This window comes from Parus major, chromosome 1 (assembly GCF_001522545.3).
Source record: "Parus major isolate Abel chromosome 1, Parus_major1.1, whole genome shotgun sequence".
NCBI lineage: Eukaryota > Metazoa > Chordata > Aves > Passeriformes > Paridae > Parus > Parus major.
The window spans coordinates 97128111-97146909 of NC_031768.1; the positions used below are offsets into that span (position 1 = coordinate 97128111).

The 18799-nt window shown below is 38.9% G+C and overlaps 1 protein-coding gene across 1 annotated transcript in view; it reads right to left on the bottom strand.

Annotated features, from left to right (window-relative positions):
* GUCA1C (guanylate cyclase activator 1C) overlaps positions 1 to 18799 on the bottom strand; it is a 37375-nt gene that overhangs the window by 14081 nt on the left and 4495 nt on the right. The gene's annotated exons all lie outside the window — the stretch shown is intronic.

Here is an 18799-nt window from a genome sequence, read left to right on the forward strand (position 1 = left end):
CCTCTGGGCCAGTCACAATGGGATGTTTCTGCCACTCCTTCCCAGTCAGGCTCACCTCGGCTTCCAACAGAGTCAACTGCTGCGATCCCCCCGTCACCCCAGCAATGGAAACAGGTTCTGCCCCCACATGTCCTGATGGCATTAGGGTACACTGTGCACCAGTATCAACTAAAGCTTCGTATTTTTGTGGCTCTGATGTGCCAGGACATTGGATCCACACCGTCCAAAAGACCCATTTTTCCTGTGCCTCTTCCTGGCTAGAGGCAGGGCCCCTCTAGCACTGGTCATCCTCTCCTCCCTGGGCATACATGCTAGAGGTTCCCTCAAGGGGATCATCCTCCTTTCTGTAATATCCGGCAGTTTGGTCACGGGAGGTTGAGGCTACCTTCACTTTAGTGGAACCTTTCTGGTTACTGGTTCCCTGCCTGAGTTGATTCACCTGTGCTGCCAGGGCAGAAGTGGGTTTCCCACCCCACTTTCTCATGTCTTCCCCATGGTCACGCAGAAAGAACCACAGCTCAGCTCATGGGGAGTACCCCCTCTCCCTAGATGGGGGACATCGGGCTCTGATGTTGGGGTTTGTGACTTGCACTGGTGCCAGACCTTACCTGCACCCTCGCCTCCATAATCTCCTCTCTAAACTCCTTGAGGTCCTAAACCAAAGCAGACACATGAGCCTGGATTGGGCTGTTGGTCACACTCTCATAATTTCTGATCCTGTTGGTGATAGAACCCACCGTCTCCCGGTCATCCATGGCATTAATCATTGCAATGATGGTGGTATATTGGAATGGGTCGCCATAGGACACAGAATGATTCACACTGGCATGGTTCAATGTATGATAGGAAAAAGGATGATTTCATTTTTCCTACTCCAGTATTTATAGATTCTTGACAATGACCAGGGACTGGATAATTAAGTTACCACCTTCCCAATCACACTGGTCGTGCAAAACGTCCATTAAAACACATTTCTTAGAAAGAATGTATACACATCTATGTTTATAGTTACTTTCCTGGGAAAGTGGCTAGAAACTATGAAAACAAGATCAGAAGGTTTAATTTTCAGGGTGACAGGGATGGCCCTGGCTTTGCCATGTTCCACAACATCTGCCCTGTGCACCTGGCCCTCTCAGAGTCATTACTCTACTGTCCATCCCTTCCATGAATTCCCCCACCTTGGCCATTTCTTTTGTCTCTCTTAGGTACCAGTCATTAGTGTCTCTTACCAACAGATGGGACAAAATTCCATGAGAAAGAAACAAAAGGAAAAATCCTAACCCCCAACAAAAGTACATTGAAGACATATATATTTTCTAGAGGCAAAGATGTTCTATTTGGCAAATTTGGGCACTTCTATATAATGCTCTGTGAATCTCAAGGGATGTATGAAAGAGCTCCTAAAAGATACATGCATATACTGTCATTGCCTAAACTACTTGTATTATTATGGTAGACTATTATTAAAATAACTGGTATATTCTTAATTAATATATAAATAAATAGAAAAAAAAGACAGTTGTACCTTAAAAGAAATCTTAAAGTTTCTTTAAACAAAAGAAACACCTTCCTGAACTGTTTCATATCAAAATTACTTTCCCTGTTATCTTCATCAAAATTTAACCAATAGTGCTTAAAAATAATTATGATTCATAGTCCAAAGTTAATCTCCATTGCCTATTCATATAATGTGACAAAATTACAGTGTTACCTGATATGGTATGCTCCAAATGCTTTTTAAACTCAGTGAAAGCTGCAGAATGCAAGCTAATTTGTTTGCACTTAAATTAACTTTTCAAAGAAACCCTAACCTAATCTAGACTAGCAATGTGTCAAGGCTGTGTGATGCAAGGAAAATTCAACTGGAGTATTAATCTGTAACACTTATCCACTCAAATGTTTTAAGATTTAGATTTTAAAGAGAAACATTTTTTTGTAAATTCAGGTTACCCTTTTGGAAATGCAAAAAACCTCACCAAACACAAAAACAAAGGCCACTGAATTCTGCAGTGCTGTAATAGAAATCTGAGACAAGTATTTCCTTAATATCCCATGTAAAGTATTTGCATGCTTGATGGTTCTATGCCATTACTTGGGAATTACCTCTGGTCTAAAACTTACAGATCATAACTCAAAACTCACAGCATTAAATCCTACAGTCAAGAATTCAACTGTACTTGCATTAAGAAAGTGATGATTTTAATGATAATGTAGGCTTTTAGCTGGTAATGACACATTATTATACCATAAGTTTTTATTATCACAGCAGTGGGTCCTGTGACAAAACAAGACACACTAGAAAACAAGACTATGAAATTGCACAAATACCTGTATGAAGTACTTATAATATTACAGAATCCTTTTTTATTTTTTGGAACCAATACATAAAATTGAATGTAAAAAATTTGGGAGGCAGTTTAGAAGGAGAAAAAATGCATTCTTTATTATAGTCTGTAAATAAAGAAAGTAGTATTTGTAAACAGGTGAAATATATACATAGAACATGGAATTTTTTATCAGGGCATTGTACCTTTCAAAGGCATTTAAAAATAGTGAGAAAAATTAGGTAACTATACTGCCTTGAACACAGCAAAGCATAATTTAACCTCCTCATTTACAGTAATCAGGCTAGTTACTTTACATTTGAGATAGTTTTATGCAACATTACTCCAAATTAAGGAGAAGCAAATAATCTGGCTTTGTTGTTTTTGTTGCTTTTGTTGGATTGTGTCTGAAACTAATGGGAACAGGATTTTCACGTCACTTTCAAAAAGTCCAAGTATATCAGGAAGTAAGAGCTGTAGATTTTTGTTATTTCTGACAGAAGAATTCTTTCTAAGACATATCTAGAGCCTTATTTTCTTCAAGCCCTTGGTTTAGAAGCTGATTAATTTTTTGACATACAGGCTTTTATTGCTGACTACAATGTGATAGAAATGACTATCATAAAACAAAATAAGCTTTCTAGACTTTTCTTGTTGTGGGGACATTTATGAGAGTGACAAAGCCTTCAAAGTCAGAAAAAAGCAAGAGTCAGACTTCTCTGGGTAAAGGGGAAGTGCTGGACCAATACAAGAACCATGGAAAAGAATAACGTAAAACATCCTGCCTCCATACAATATCAGTTTATATGGTTCTTGTCCCCATAGTGTAAAGCAGATGTTGCTGCTGCAACCTGGTTGCCTTGGCTAAGCTGGCTGGTTTAGAGTAGGGTAAGAAAAGTGTCCATTTCAAGCTGAAGGTATCCCTAAAGTTAGGTGTGTTGCTGAACTTGTGTTTGCTCAATTATTCAGAGACTTATGACACAAAAGTGAAAGTAGTTCAGGAAAGTTTGGGAAAATATTTCTCTGATTATCCTCCTTACTTTCTATTAACTATTATACCAAATTTTATTGTGTCAGCTTTGGTAATGCCTGCAAATATGTAAGGATGTAGCAAAGGGGCTAAGTGGTTCCTCAGGCAGCCTGACAATTCATATCACAGCTGCTATGCCCAGTTCTGTGGACACAGCAGAGCAAGAGAGTCTGGGAAAGGAAGCCCAAAATTATATTTTCCAGGAAAGTTAGCAAAGTTGTCCTGAGCCATTCCACAAGAAGTAGAAATGCTTAATATTTAGGTTCCAGGTAGTTTGAAAGCATTTCTCTCTAGCACCCATATTTTTCATCCTTTAAGAGCTCTTCATAGCTTCTGTGATCATGTGGAAGGCAGCTAACACATCGTGCTAGGTAACAATTGCTCAGCTGGGCCCTGCAGTCTTCAACAAAACAATATCTTTACCAGAATCTCTAGATGCTTCATAGAGGTGAAAATAGCATTCCTCTCTCTCTCACAAGTCTTAAAGTGGAAAAAGTGGAAGGAAAAAAACCAACTGAAAATCAAATGAAGACTAAATGACAATAAGCAGCAAAAGACCTCTGAAAAATAGGACATCTTTCTGTGGACATTTGTATGCTTTTCATGGTATAGGATGTGCAACCACTGCTTTACCAGAGGATTTCATGGCCAAATGATTCTCATTTCCTTCTACTACAATACCAAAGATGGTGCACTTGGCTATACATTCATGTCCCTATAACCAAAAGAAGATAACATCTATTTATATCCAGAACAAAAAATCAGATGCTGAAAAGTCTACATGAAAATTTGATTTATAAATACACAGCAGGACAGTGGGGAAGGAGCTAGGATGAGTAAAAAGGAAAGGTGGTCTGCCTCCCAACACTTTTTAAGCCTTGTTCAAAGTACAGGGAGTGAAGGGAAACAGTTATTCCTCAGGAAGAGAAAAGGAAAATAAAGATTTAACTTGAGATTTAGTTTACATTGCTACTATGTAGTCATCCCTACACACACAACAAAGTTCTATTGAAATAACATTTTTGCATTTATTATGCATTCTACATCAAGCATCCTTTTTAAACTTTCTTATTTATATTTTAAATGGATTCATTTTAAAATCTTTTTTTTATCATTCTAATCTGCATAATGATGTCAGATGAACTCTATCAGAGAACTACTTTACATTTTAAACGAAAAACACAAAGTAGAAAAATAATTAAAGATTGACATCAGTTGGTGGCTCCTTATCTAAAGATTTATAAAACTCTGTGGAGTGTCCATTTTTGTGCATCTACCAACTTTATCTTTGCATAAGAAGTAGCAGAAAATAGTGTCCTCTGACGTGGTCTGTCCAATGCTTTATAAATTTTAACAGAAAATCCTTGAACTTGCATAATTTTCCTTCGGTGCCACATACCTATTAATCTTCTTCACTCCTCACAGTAACCCTACCTTTTAAAATCCAATTTTCTTACAAAGCAACAGTCACTTACTCCTGTAGCTAGTTTCAATTAATGCCAAAAGAAGTAAGAGAACTACAACAGCAGCATCCCATTTTCAGTCCCTTGCTTCACGTGTTAAATGGCTATGCAAATTTTTCCTTCAGTGGTCATAAGAACTCAATCAAACAATCAATCAGTCAATCAATTAATAAATCACAGTGTTCAATTTTTATTTTTAGTGGTGGCATAACCTATCTGCAAGCTAATGGGAAATGAATGACAGTGATCTGAGTTTCTGATTTAAAGAAAGAAGATATTTCAGAATAAGTGATAAATAGTAGCAATTTTTCCTTATTTCTACCTAAGAGCAAATAACTCTTCCAATGTATTTTGGATACACCAGACATTATTTTTCTAGATATGTTTTCTGCTTTAATATCGATGAAACCTCATTTTGACTTATATAATAGCACTGAAATATGATACATATTCTCACTGAAAACCAAATATACACCACTATGCCTGGAAATTGCTGAGATATTGTAGGAGAATGTTACTGTTTTGTCTCTAAAATTCGTAATTAGGGTGCATGAACTAGGACTGCCAGTTATGTGTGGACTGGGATGCAGGGGAAGGAAAACAAGTAGGAAGAATTAAATGTGTTAGTATGTGCTTGCAGATTTATCCTTTTTGTATTACAAATAGCTTAAGGGTGAAGAAGACTGAGATAATTTTTCCCTAAGAAGGAACTCTTTAAATCTAAGAAAAGGAATTCTTTAAAAAATTAATTTAGCTCCACTTGTATTTTAATAAACACATTATTTTTAAAAGTTTTCATTGGAAAGCTGTGGCAAAAGATAAACCTACCACTTATTATCCTGCCAATGTCATTATATAAATAATGCTTACAAGTATTAATGTATGAGTCATCAATAAAACATTTGCTGCAATGCTACCTTCTGCACTCCTTGTGATAATCTCAAGGAAATTTGCAATTACAGTTCTGAATGTTCAGAACCTTTATTTTTCAATGGTGTTAAGAATGATGAAGAACAGCTTTCAAACTTCACTAGCATACTTATTTGTTTGCTTGTTTGTATGTTTAATTATTAGCAAAACATCCCACAAAGGGCAAGGAAAACCTTCACATGACAGTTCCTGTTTTTAAGAAACTTAAAAAATTAAGCAGACATCTGTGTTCTTGGTGTATAGGGTAATTTAGTTATGAAACCACTGGTGGCCTGCACAAGAGACACCCTAGGAAGGGCTCATGCTTATTTAGTGTGTTCCTGAGAGGAAAAGTTTTCAGACACAGCCTTTGCCACTAACCTTGCACAGAAACAGGCCCTGCCTGGAAATGGCCTTTGTGCATTGAACAGGTGCACTCTGCTGAGCCAGAGTCACAAATACCTGTACAGTGCTGACAGGTGTACCTGTACCTCATAGCTGTACCTGTACCTCACAGCTGTACCCATATCTCACAGCTGTACCCATATCTCACAGCTGTACCTGTACATCACAGGTGTGCCTACACCTCACAGAGGCACCTGTACCTCACAGGTGTACCCGTACCTCACAGCTGTACCTGTACCTCCCAGTTGTATTTGTACATCACAGCTGTACCTGTACATCACAGCTGTACCTGTACCTCACAGGTGTACCTGTACCTCACAGCTGTATTTGTACCTCCCAGTTGTATTTGTACATCACAGCTGTACCTGTACACACATCAACACAAGATAACTGCACCCAAGAAGCCAAACAGCCACATCACCATTGCCTGTTTGGCATGAAATGATCTGCCTGCTGTTGAGAGCAGAGGAGACCACAATCTACACTTGGCATTAAATTGCTCTGTAAAGATTTCCCTTTCCATGTCATTTGTCCACTGGCCATTCATTTTCATGAGTGGGGAGGTGAGGTACTTTTTTATCTCCAACCTAGAGAAAGGCAGGGAATGATAAAGTTTGGCTGGTAACTGAATTCCTGTTGGTATTTGTATTGATGACTTGAGTGAAATGAATTTTAACTGGGCTTTCAATCTATCACAAATTGTCAAAAAAATGTTACCATGCTGCTATTATTCCTTCTAAACTATTTTCAGTTTACTGGAAATTTAGGGTTTTTACTGGAAATCCTAAGAGGGAGAAGAGTGTCGGTAACTGGCTTCAGCTGGAAGCAGCAAAGCTGATGAGAAGGTGAAATTCATAACTTTAATTACATCCCACAGTCCCACTGGCAGCCTCTGAGCCTATCCCACACCTTACATGCTAGAGGTTTTAAACTGGGCACACATGAAACACAGAGGAGAAAATCTATGCACCTTTCAAGAGGGTTTTACCATCTTGTTCTATGTTCTATACCTCCAAACATGGATGTCCTCAGATTAACTCGAGGTATTAGGCTGCTATAATTGGAATTGTAGATTAATCACAGGACTAACTCTTTAGCAGAGCTTTCTGAGCAGATTCCTATTTTGAGAAAACGGAAGCCTACATGTGAAAAATATATTTTATGCCGAGAAGACCGTATTAAATGACTCAAGTCTTCCGTAATGGGTTTCTCTAGATTTAGATCAACTGTAATCTAGTGCCTAAACTATATGATTTTTATAAGCTTCAGCAATAGAAGTCATAACAATTTTTAACTGTATAAGTCCACTATTACAACATGGTTAGAGCAAGAAAAAAATCAGGTCATATATCTATAAAAAGTCACTGGGGGAAACATGGGAGAAGGTTCAAGTTTGCCAACCATCGAATTATAACAGCACTTATATATGAAGGCACTTTTAGATAAAGGAAATAATTTATCTCAAGAAGTTTAGTATACTCCACCAATCACTGAGATAGTGACCTCTTTATTAGAAAACAAAAACCAGAAAAGAATGTGGTGGAACAGGAAACAAAATTTTGATCTTCATGCTTCAGAAGCTGTTAAAGTACTGAAGGAACTGAATGTAAGCAAAAATGACCAAATTATTTCCGAATTTGTGCATTATGCACTTACATCCACTGAATTCTGTGGCTTGGAGATGAAAGATTCTCATCTGTTTAATACAGCACAGTGCCTAAATGTTCTACATAATGTTGCAGACCCCATATTTCTACAATAATAGCTGCCATTTGAGAGCCCACAGTGTGATAGCGCTAGTCAGCCATGCACTAACCATTCTTCACACATCTTAACTAAAAACTTTTCAGGATAAAATCCTACATTTTTCCCAAAAATCCTGGGGCAGACAAAAATCTGTAGAAAGGTCGTAGGGCAAAAAGCAAGTATATGGAATAAAGAGATCCTCTTATTTTACCCCATCAAAAATATACAACATTCCTTTCTTCCCAACCTAAGAAGATGGCTGTTGCCACTTTATTCTCATCTTAATCCCATAAAAAACATCACAGCCATGTACTTGAAAAGCATTTGATAGATGCTTCTTGTTTCTAAAAGTATTCCTTAAACATAGTGGCCATTCGTCTTGGTAATAATGAAAAAAAAAAATTAAATTTATGAAAACAGAGTGCTTTTAACAATGCTAGAAAAAGAAAAGGATTACAACCATTATACTGAATAGAGATTAAAATACAGCAAATCTGTAAAGCTCTATAAAAAGTTGCTATGGGCACATGACATAAATTTTGCATCTTAAATTGCTCCTTTCCATTATTTCCTGAATAGAAATATCTTTGTTCTCAAATATGCAAGTTTTAGTTTTGTTTGCCTGACATCCTTCCCTAGCAAGGTTGATCCTCTCAATGTCTAACATACCTTTACAAATGCTTACAAGCTGTTGATCAGCACAGATTTCTGAGCTTTTCTGCACTCTAGCTTGATTCCCAGCTGCTCTATTGTTTAATACCTGTTGCTCTACTCTGTTTTTCTGGGGTTTTTTTTCCTCATTTTTATTTTAGCTTGGAAACTAAAAAGCTTGCAAATCTGCATGTTGGGGTGTCCTTGCTGTAACCATGGTTCAACGCCACATCACATGGAAAGCTGAAATTTTTAGTAAAACTAGTTCTGAAACACATGAAAAAAAGGGACTGGAAGACACCATTTGGACACACATGACGTTCTCTGGTGAATTTAGTTTAATCAAACAGGACACTCCTCACTGGTCTGGTATCTGTGACCCCAAGGATTACAAAATACAGACAAGGGAAAAGACAGTAGAAATGCTTTCTCCTGTGTTGACTGTACAGCCATACCCTGCAGTCTCTCGAGGATGTGCTCCTGAAACTTGTGATGGTCAGCAATAGGATGAATGACGAATGAGTTTTCCTGCAAGACTGAATTCCTGGTCAGTACCCTGGTCATTGCCTCATTCTCTAGCCTGTATTGATCTCAGCTCATCTGAGGAAGATGACAAAAGTCCAGAAGCATGCAGCAAGGAAGTTCCCAGTAAAAGAGGGAGTTCAGTCACACAGATGAGGCAGCTGAGATATTTCAGGACAGTGATCCTGAAAGCTGTTCTGAAAAGGCAGTCTGTTCTCCAGCTGGCAGTCCTGGTGCAGCTCTTCATGCCCCTCTGTTTTTGATGCCACACATACCTCCCATCTACATTAAAAATGCATATTAAGTCCCCCCAAGCATCTGTCCTCTACTTCTTATAAAAGCAGATTTTTTGTATCTGTCAGCTTAACCACCTCACATACTCGTGATGATAGCCCTCAGAGCAGAGTGGCACAACTCTGTAACACCAGATAGAGTAGCAACAATTAGCAGATGACTCCTGCTTTAATTGTCTTTGGTCACTGCCACAGCAAAGGGTGAGAAAATGCTCTTTCTGCAACCTGCTTTGATTCCACTCTCCTCACTTTTACATTAATCCATAACCTGAAGGTCTCAACAAACCTGAAGGTTTCACAGTACTGCAGACCATGTGCCCCAGGCCACTCAGCACTGCAATGACTGGAGGGCTTAAGGTGGTCAGCTCCAGGACCTTACAAACATGAGGCAGTGCTCAAAACAGACCTAGAAAAGGGTACTAGACAGAAGAAGTACCAGATGACTCTGTCTTCAGCCTTGTCTGTACTACTAAGGAAAATATATCTTGTCTGTCTGGGAGCCAGTTACATCACAGACAGCTGATTGCAATCATAAGCAGTTATTGCAGCAGAAAGGAAGATGAATTAGAAGTATAGCCTGGAGAAACTGCTTGACCTCTTTATTCAGTAATATTTGGTTTTGTGACTTGTACACTGAGTGTGAACTCCTCATCTGAGCTGTTTTCCCCTCTGCCACATGTTCAGTATAGTACTCTGAGAAAATCCATTTAAATCCATTTATATACAATGCACTTTATCTTCAGTTAAGTGCAGAACATATTTCCCCTTTGTCTAACACTGCTGTTAGAACTTGCTAACTTTGAGCACACCAACATTTTCATATGCTTATATACAAGGGCCGCATAAGAGAATAACCAGAGAACTGGAAATTACATCTCTTTAAGAATTGTTCCCTGACATTTTCTGAAGTGTCCTCAGAAAGTACTGACAAAAGTCCTAATCCAAACCCTCAAAGCACAGTCACACTTCTTCACCTCTAGTGCACCTTAATGGCAAACCTGTCCACAAGGGCAGTTTTGGGAGGATAGCACAAGGAAGAGACTGCAGGGTACAACTCACAAACAAAACAATAGTATGAGATTAAAAAAAATAAGGTTTACCTGGTTCAGATCAAAGATATCAAACACTCGTTTAATGTATAGGTCTCCCTGTGGATCCAGCCCTTGAAGATCCAGAAGTTTCTTGAATTCATGCAGACTAAGCAGCCCAGATGGACATTCTCTCATAAATTTGCTGTAATAATGGTGCATCTGTGCAGGGGGATCTGGTAATGATTCTTGGGAGCCCATGTTGCTACACAGCAAGAAACCCTTTTTGTCTGTTCACATTTCTATCTCCCAGGTCCAAAGTCTTGCTCATGACCACATCTCAGGTTAATATGGCTTTTAAATGACTACGTTAAACATCTTACAGCGTAGGTTTCTATTTTTGTGTAGCGCATATCTCTACTCATGAGATTACCTTTAATGCCCAGGTTTAAAATAGATGGGATTTCAAATTGTGGCTAAAGTAGAAGCAAAGAGCACCATGGTCAAATTATAGTTCATCACTCTTCCATTGACTACAAACACACCTATTATTAAAAAAATAAAGAGGATATTGTGAAAGTGATTGATTTAGAATTATATGCAAATCATTAGCAACACACTAGAGTCTAATTCTGGAATAGTTGTAAGGAATAGATGTAATTTTTGCTGCAAATAAGGATGGAAAAGCTGAGCATGCAAACAGCAATGCCTGTTATTACATCTTCTTTGCTGTAAGTGGATTAAGCCTTTCTAAAAATTGAGCCCTTTGGACTCCTCCTTGATGTACTTTTTATCATAAATATGTTTTGTGGGATCTTGTATTTATGTACAAATTGCATCCTATTTTTTCCCTCTCAGCATGGATTTCCAGATATAACCCACAGTTTTGGTCACCAGCCATGTCACAGAATTTGAGTGGAAGGGGAATCTTTTATAGTAACTTCCTTAACAGGAACCAACTTAGTTTGGTAAGTAAATTAAAAACAGGTTTACTCTTGGTCAGTACTGTAGTCCTGCTTTTTATTTTACAGCTTTCAGGAGCTGAATTCCTTCTTCCTCCGTAAGCTCAGGGAAGGGGTTAGGTATCGGTAATACTTCTGTACTGATTAGCTTTTATACAAGGAGATGAGCAGCTCAGGAGCAGTACTATAGGAAAAAGAAATGAGGAGCTATAAATACCAGTACAAACATACAGGATGTTAGTAATGCAGAAATGAGGCACTGCCACTCATCCTTTTAATTTATAATCACACAAGTGATTTAACGCCAGACAAGTGGAGTTAAAGAGCACAGTCCTGTGAGGTGGTGAGTGCCCGTGAAAAATGACAACCATCCTCCAGCCTGACTTCAGCCAGAGAGCAATCAACATTTTAAGATCAGGTCAGTTTTTGAGAAGGACTCCCATACTCCTTATGGCCTGTGCTTTAGCTCTCTGCACAAGGACATCAACAAGATTATTATCATATACTTCAAAATATGGCATTGAGTAAGAAAGCTTGAACACTTCTCAAGTGCCGATGAACCTCTGAAGATCAAACAGAAAGATACAGACATTGCCATCAGTTTAGCCAAAATTGGTTCAGCAGGCAAAGAACACAGAGCAAAGTGGATAGTTGGTGTGTTCCCTTTCCTCCAGAGACCATGTCCCAGCCCCAGACCTGCTGTGTGATCCCAGTGACTGAGAGAATGGGAACACACCGGCGTCTCATCTGCAGGTGTGTGCTGGCTGGCCAGAACACTGGGGATGAATGAAGGTGATGCAAGGACAAGGGAGATGAAAGGAAAGCAGACAAACCTCTTGGGGATGCACAGTCTGACGACAATTCTGAACTTTTTTGTTCAGCAGTCATGCCCTGCTCCTAAAGGAATGACCAGTGATGGTGTCAAACCACAAAAACAGGTATTGTGGTTTAACCTCAAGTGGAAACTGAGAGTACAGTGTAGATAGCTGTCTCTCACTCTCCCACCCTGCCCCTGCTGGGATGGGGAGAAGAATAGGAAAAAACTGGCAGAACTAGTGAGTTTAGATAAAAATTGTTTACAAATTGAAATAAAATAAGTATAGTAACTAATAATAATAATTCAGGAGAGGAATAAAATCCAAGAAAAAACAGTGTTATACAATACAATTACTCACCACCCTCTGAGTGATGCCCAACCCATCCCTGAGCAAAAATTGGCCCTTCCCAGCCAGCTCCCCTTAGTTTATATATTGAGCATGACATCCTGTGGTATGGAGTATCCCTTTGGCCAGTTTGTGTCAGCTGTCCTGGCTGTGCTCCCTCCCAGCTTCTTGTGCACCTCCTCAGTGGCAGAGCATGAGACACTTGAAAAGTCCTTGACTTAGGATAAACACTACACAGCAACAACCAAAACATCCATGTGTTGTCAATATTACTCCTACTAAATCCATAACACAGCACGGTACCAGGTAGTAGGAAGAACATGAACTCTATCCCAGTTGAAACCAAGGCAAGAGAGTATCAGGAACAAGACTTAAGAAGGCTGAAAATCTGACATGATATGGTTAGGTTAAGTGCTATCCATCAGTAAGGCACCCAGTGCTAGTCATCCTTCCTCTTTTCTCTCTTGGGCAGTAAGCGCCCCTTCCCATCTCTTCACAAGACCTTGTGCAGACACTGGATTTCATTCTAGGCACAGGGAACCTGGGCTTTGCTCACATTTAATGTTCCCCCTCCCCTCCCTCGTCTTTTCTCCTCCTCAAAAAACTGTACATTACTTCTGCTTGTTGCTTCCAAATAGCAATTCTTGGGGAAGTGTGCCCACACTGACTGAGGCACAAGAGAGACTGCTGCAATGCCTTTAATGAAGAGCCTTAGAGGTCTGATTTCTTGTCATATTTTGTACATTCTGGAAAAAGACTTATAAGAGAATGTTAAGTTAAAGTTGGTATGCTTTTAAATTAATACCTGTTTTCTGAATCCCTTTGGTTTAATAAGAATAACTAAAACACCTGTAAAGACAGCAAAAATGCCTGGGTAAAAAATGATCTGATTTATAGTTCAGTCTCACAGCATCCCTCACCACTAGCAGGGGGCTAGAATGGTATAATTTGGTTGATATAACACCTGACATAAAAAGAAAGGTGAGTTTTATGGGGCACAAAAAGACTAAATTTATAACCCTCTGCATAGTCTGATGGCTCTTAATGAGCTGCAGACAAAGCATGTGCTGAGATAGTAGAAATTCTATAGAAATCACCTGTTCCAAAAACCAAAGGCATTGGAGCATTTCTATTTATAAATAAAAATAGAAAAATTGATAACATGGAGCTGAATGGAATAAATTAATATAGCAAATACATATATAAATATGTATTATGTATATAAATATAAATAAAAGAATGCTGAAATGATGGGTGTAGAGACTAGTTGGTGTATGGAAAACCCAGTGAAACAATTCCTAATGAACTATCTGTACCAAATGAAACTGATTCTAAAAGGTGAAGATAAAATTACAGTATCTATTGAGATGCCAAGAAACTTTCTGGAATCTGTACAATATTCTGGGAATCAAAAAACCCACACAAACAGGCAACAGTGGGACTATGCACTTACACTGAAAATGATAGTCCCATAATAAAGATTGCTGGTTCAAGGACAATCAATGCAACAACATGGGCAGACAGAAAATGCACATTGCAGGTAAAGCAAAACTGTCTCTGTAGGGAACCATGAGAAAAAAAGATCAGATTCCTCAGTTCTGCTCTAAAAATGGTATAAAAGCTTAGTTTTAGAAGGGATCATGTAATTTAGATTTCTTTACAAGTGAAAAAAAGGTAGTTTTTTGACAGAGGTTGGAAATAGAGGTTGAGCCTTCTTAAAAAAAATACACATCGCAATAAAACAAAACTTCCCAGCAGAGTGATCAGGAACTAACTTGAAATATAAAAAAGCAGAAAAGTAAAATAATAAAGATGACTTTCTCATGGGTATTGTGAAAACAGTGGTACCTTGGCAGTAGGCAGCCCATACTACATCCCTGTGCTGTGAAACAAGGAGGACACACATCTTTCCTCTCTGATGCTTGCAGCTGAGCACTACCTCTTTGAAGTGTAATACAAAAAAGAGAACTGCTATTGCAGTGGCAAATGCCAAGTTTTACATGTATTTGAATAAAAAAAAGCTTATCTACAGATTTTTGTCTAAATTCATGTCATCTTTGCCAATTAACTTTTTGCATCTGCTCCAGCTCAATCCAGCTCCACTTTCTGTTTCCATCCTTGGCAATTTCTGCGTGGCATTTTCTCTGAAAAAAGCCACACCTCTTGCCTGTGTGACTCAGTTCATGCTTCTATACTTTGCTCCATTTCTCTCTTTCTCCATCCCTTTCTTTCCAGCACTATCAGATGCTGGATCCTACCAGTGCTTGTGCATATGGAGATCTGCCACTGCTCATTTCAGTGGCAGAGGGGAGCTGTGTGGGCAGGACCAGAGGAAGCACCATTGCAGGCATTCCTGTGTCCCTGACTTTAAAGCATGGTTCCCTTCCCCCTGTCCTGCCATCTCCCTGTAGTACATTCCAACTCCCCAAAGGCATCTCATCATCTGTAGCCAGCTTCAGAGGCCATTCATGTCCATCTTTAGGGTAGATGCAACCCACCTCCCAGCTCAAGCAGATCTGGGTGAGGTGTTTTCAGAGAGACTACCAAGACACCCAAATGAGAGACATCTGGACAAGGCACAAAATTTTGGAAAGAGAAGACTGTTCTCCCAGAAGAGGTGGTATGGCCTATCGTAGTCAGAAAATTTACCTATGGAGGTTTTCAGTGTTAAAAGGTTTTGCTTTTTTGTTGTTTGCTTATTTTGATTTTTAAGATGCAAACTATTAGGTCCCAACCATCATCACCTTCTCCCTATGGACCACTCTACAGTTTTCTAACTATTTGAATGGGCATTTAACTTCTCAGTTCTACATATCTTCTATGCATTGTACAAGGAAGAAGACCAAGTTGACCCTTCCTTCTTTTATTTTCATCAGAATATAGCTTGCTTTTAAGGGCTGTACTTCTCTCCTTTATAAATCAGAAAGATTTTGCCCCAGTGAGACTAGTGAGAATTTCTAATGGGACATAACCCCCTAATCTGAGGTAAGAGGACTCAAAAATTCTTGCTAACTCAAGTGTGAGGATGGGGAAAAGAGAGGTCATTGCTGCTTTCTGTGGTGTTTAAACCCTGGCACCACTGTGGGACACACAATTGCTGAATTAGCCTCTCGTTGAAAACACTGATCAAGCACCGGACCAACTTTGCTAGTTCATAGCCACATTCCTTGTGTGTCTGCTGCTATAGTTGTACAAAGAATTAACTTCTTGAGTTTTGTATAGCTTTAAAACTGAAAAAGAAGCCAGTGATCATTAAAACAATACATCTATAAGAGCCTATTATATCCAATTCCTTTTTGTAGTACTGCTTCATTATTCCTGACATGGAAATTATGAGTATAGCTCAATGATACACATCTTGGTGATGAGAAGATCAACTGTGCTTATCTTAGTTGTGCAGAGCCCAGTCTAGGAGGGGTTTTTTTGTCATTAAACCAATTACAGATGTAATTTTGCGGGTGTTGTTAGCCACGCATGCTATAGCGAGCCTGTATCTATAAATAACCAGCACACCATGCATAACGAAATAACAAGTCTTATACTTCCCACAGAACCATTTGTAGTGCCATTCCTTTAGTTTTAATGATTATGGGAAGTGCTCTGAGATACAATTTTCCATTTTCAATTTGGAATTCATGACTTACAGCGCAGACCCACTGCTGAAGCTGTTATATTCATCACAGTTTCTAGCTGCCATCCTCCTTTGTCAGGAGGATAAGCCAGGAATACTTTCTTCTAGTAGCTATTGTGAATTCACTGATTTTTGTAAACTCAGAGTGGGCAAGAGCTTGGGCTGCACTTTGTCTGGTTCACCAAGGCACTGCAAGTGGGACTAACAATCCCTGCTACCACTGCTTTTCAATGTTTCATTTATTAGAAATGAAGGGAAAGAGTCCCCTCATGCAGGGAAAATCTGAGAGGCCAATGAAATGTCCTGGTTCCAACTGGGAGAACTATGAAGAAAAAAAATCACCGAATTTTTCCATGCTGATGAACTAAATGTGGGGGGGGTTCTCCAGAAATATTCATGTTAATGGTAATAGATACAAATTAACGCTCACCCCAACAACGTTTTGATGCCACAAGCTGTTTTCATGAAGGATTTCAGCTTAGACAAATTGGATTTTTCCAGTTAATAATGCTACATATAGATCCTTAAACAACTCTAAATCCTGGCTTCCTGTTTTTATCTGCCCACACAGTGCAGCTATTTGGAAGAAATTTGAATTTTATTTTTTTTTTCCTACTAGGAATAGAATCCCCAGAGTTAAGCACTTTGAAAAAAGGAAAGCCAAGCCAATAGAGTCATCAGCAAACATTTAATTAAAAGAGGAGGCTGTCTTCCCTAATTAGGTGCCGTGGTTTTGATTGGAGACGTTTTCCATCCTGGTGCCTGAAGCCTTTCCCAAGGTGAGCAGACACTGAGCCGCTGGCATCTCCTAGTGGCCTGGGCTCGCAAGACAAGGGCTCGTGTTCTTGCTAAAGAGAGTGGTGATATTTCTGTCCAGTAATCCCTGTTCCAGTGCTTTTCTGGGACACTGGAGAGGCTTTGTGGAGACACCTCCAGGGGCTGGATCTTGCGGCTGCCACTGCCAGCCCCCTCTTCCTCTCGCTGCAGTGGGCAAACAACCCCGTTTATTCCCATGTGTGGTTTCCATCCAACTCAGCTCTGTTTCTGGTGGAGCATTAATCTCTCCTCTTGTTAAGATTTTAACTGTCTTCTCAACACTTTGTCTCCATAGCTGGCATTTCAGTTCCACAGGAGTTTCAATTAATGGACAAAGAAGAGATGAGATTCTATTTCCTCCTTCCACTCCTTGAACGCTTATTTCCATCTCTTTATACTTGTGCTAAATATGAAAATTTTGTAAATTTTGATTTTTCTTTTGCATTTCGGTTGTTTCTTCCCTCTCCTCAAAAGCTGTTATTTACTTATTCCTGTCTATTCCTGTTTTTTTGGACTGCACTTTTCCCACTCCATTTATCAAATCTTTCCATTTATCTTCTTGAAATGACAAAATCTTTTTTCTGATCTATGCAAAAGCTGGAGCCTGCCTTCCTTCCACTACTTAGTTTTAAAAGTTGTTTTTTTTTATAAGAGGTGAATAGAGAAGTAAAACATCTGTACAACTCTTTACAAGATTTCCAAATAAGAATAAAAATGGCAATGATAAAGAAGAAAACCAGAAGTGATTCATTGTAACTGTCTGAAAACGCAGCTCTGAACAGAAAGTTCATTTACTTTAGAATGGTGGGAGAATTAATTTTTGAAAAAGAGAGTGAAGACAAAAATATTCACACAACCTACCAGCAGTGAAAGGGGAAAACCTGAGGGTTTTAAGGCTCTCATCCAGCCCCACCTACAAGGAAACCAACTCGTTTAGGAGATTTTTGAAGAGCTTGTCAATAGATGGGTCCTTCTTTGTCTGGAATGACCTTGACATGTTCTCAGGAGCTTCTGCAGGAACTCTTTTGAAGACAAAACATGACATTTATGCTCATGTTGTGTAAGAGCTTGTGTCAGGTTTGTGGCCTTGGTACTCTTGCTAAACTTCAAATAGATCACACAGCATCATTAGCACTGGGGAAAAATCATTCAGATCTCACAGAAATCTCTCACAGACAATATCAGGTTATTTGAATACAAACACGGGTGAAATTCACAAAACAGCACCTGAAGAAAGGGTAGAAATCAGAGCTAGTAAAATTTGGGGACTTCTTACTGAAAACAGACTCTTCATGACTCTCCAATTAAAAACACACACTTTGATTTAACATGCTATCCAAACCAAACATGGTATAAGTAATTTTCCTAATATAATCCTAAGGTTAAAAAGAACTAGCAACATGTCTTTATTTATATAATTTTGAAACAGCAAGAGCATGGGGAGACACAAAAAAGTAGTCATATTGTTTTATTTGAATAATCCACTTAACACACATGTTCTGTTCACAGGCTCAGGGATGGTTTTCAGATAATAAAGTGATAAAAATTTGAAAATTTAAAGCATAGCACTTTTGTTATCATAGAAACTGACAGAGTCATCTTCAGCAATTTCAGGTTCAGGGAGAAGCTTACAGACACCTAAGTTTGTTGTTTGCTTGGAATCTCACTTCCTAAAATCTATACACATGCATGCTGCAAGAAATTTCATCTCAAATTCTTTTCTCCAACCACTAATGTCACAGATCTGGCAGTGATTTTTACCACCATGGCAGCAGAGAAAATATGATCCTCTTTCAGAAAAAATTAATATGCAGAATTTGTGGCAGAGTGTGTTTGGAAGGGGCAGGGTGAAGTGT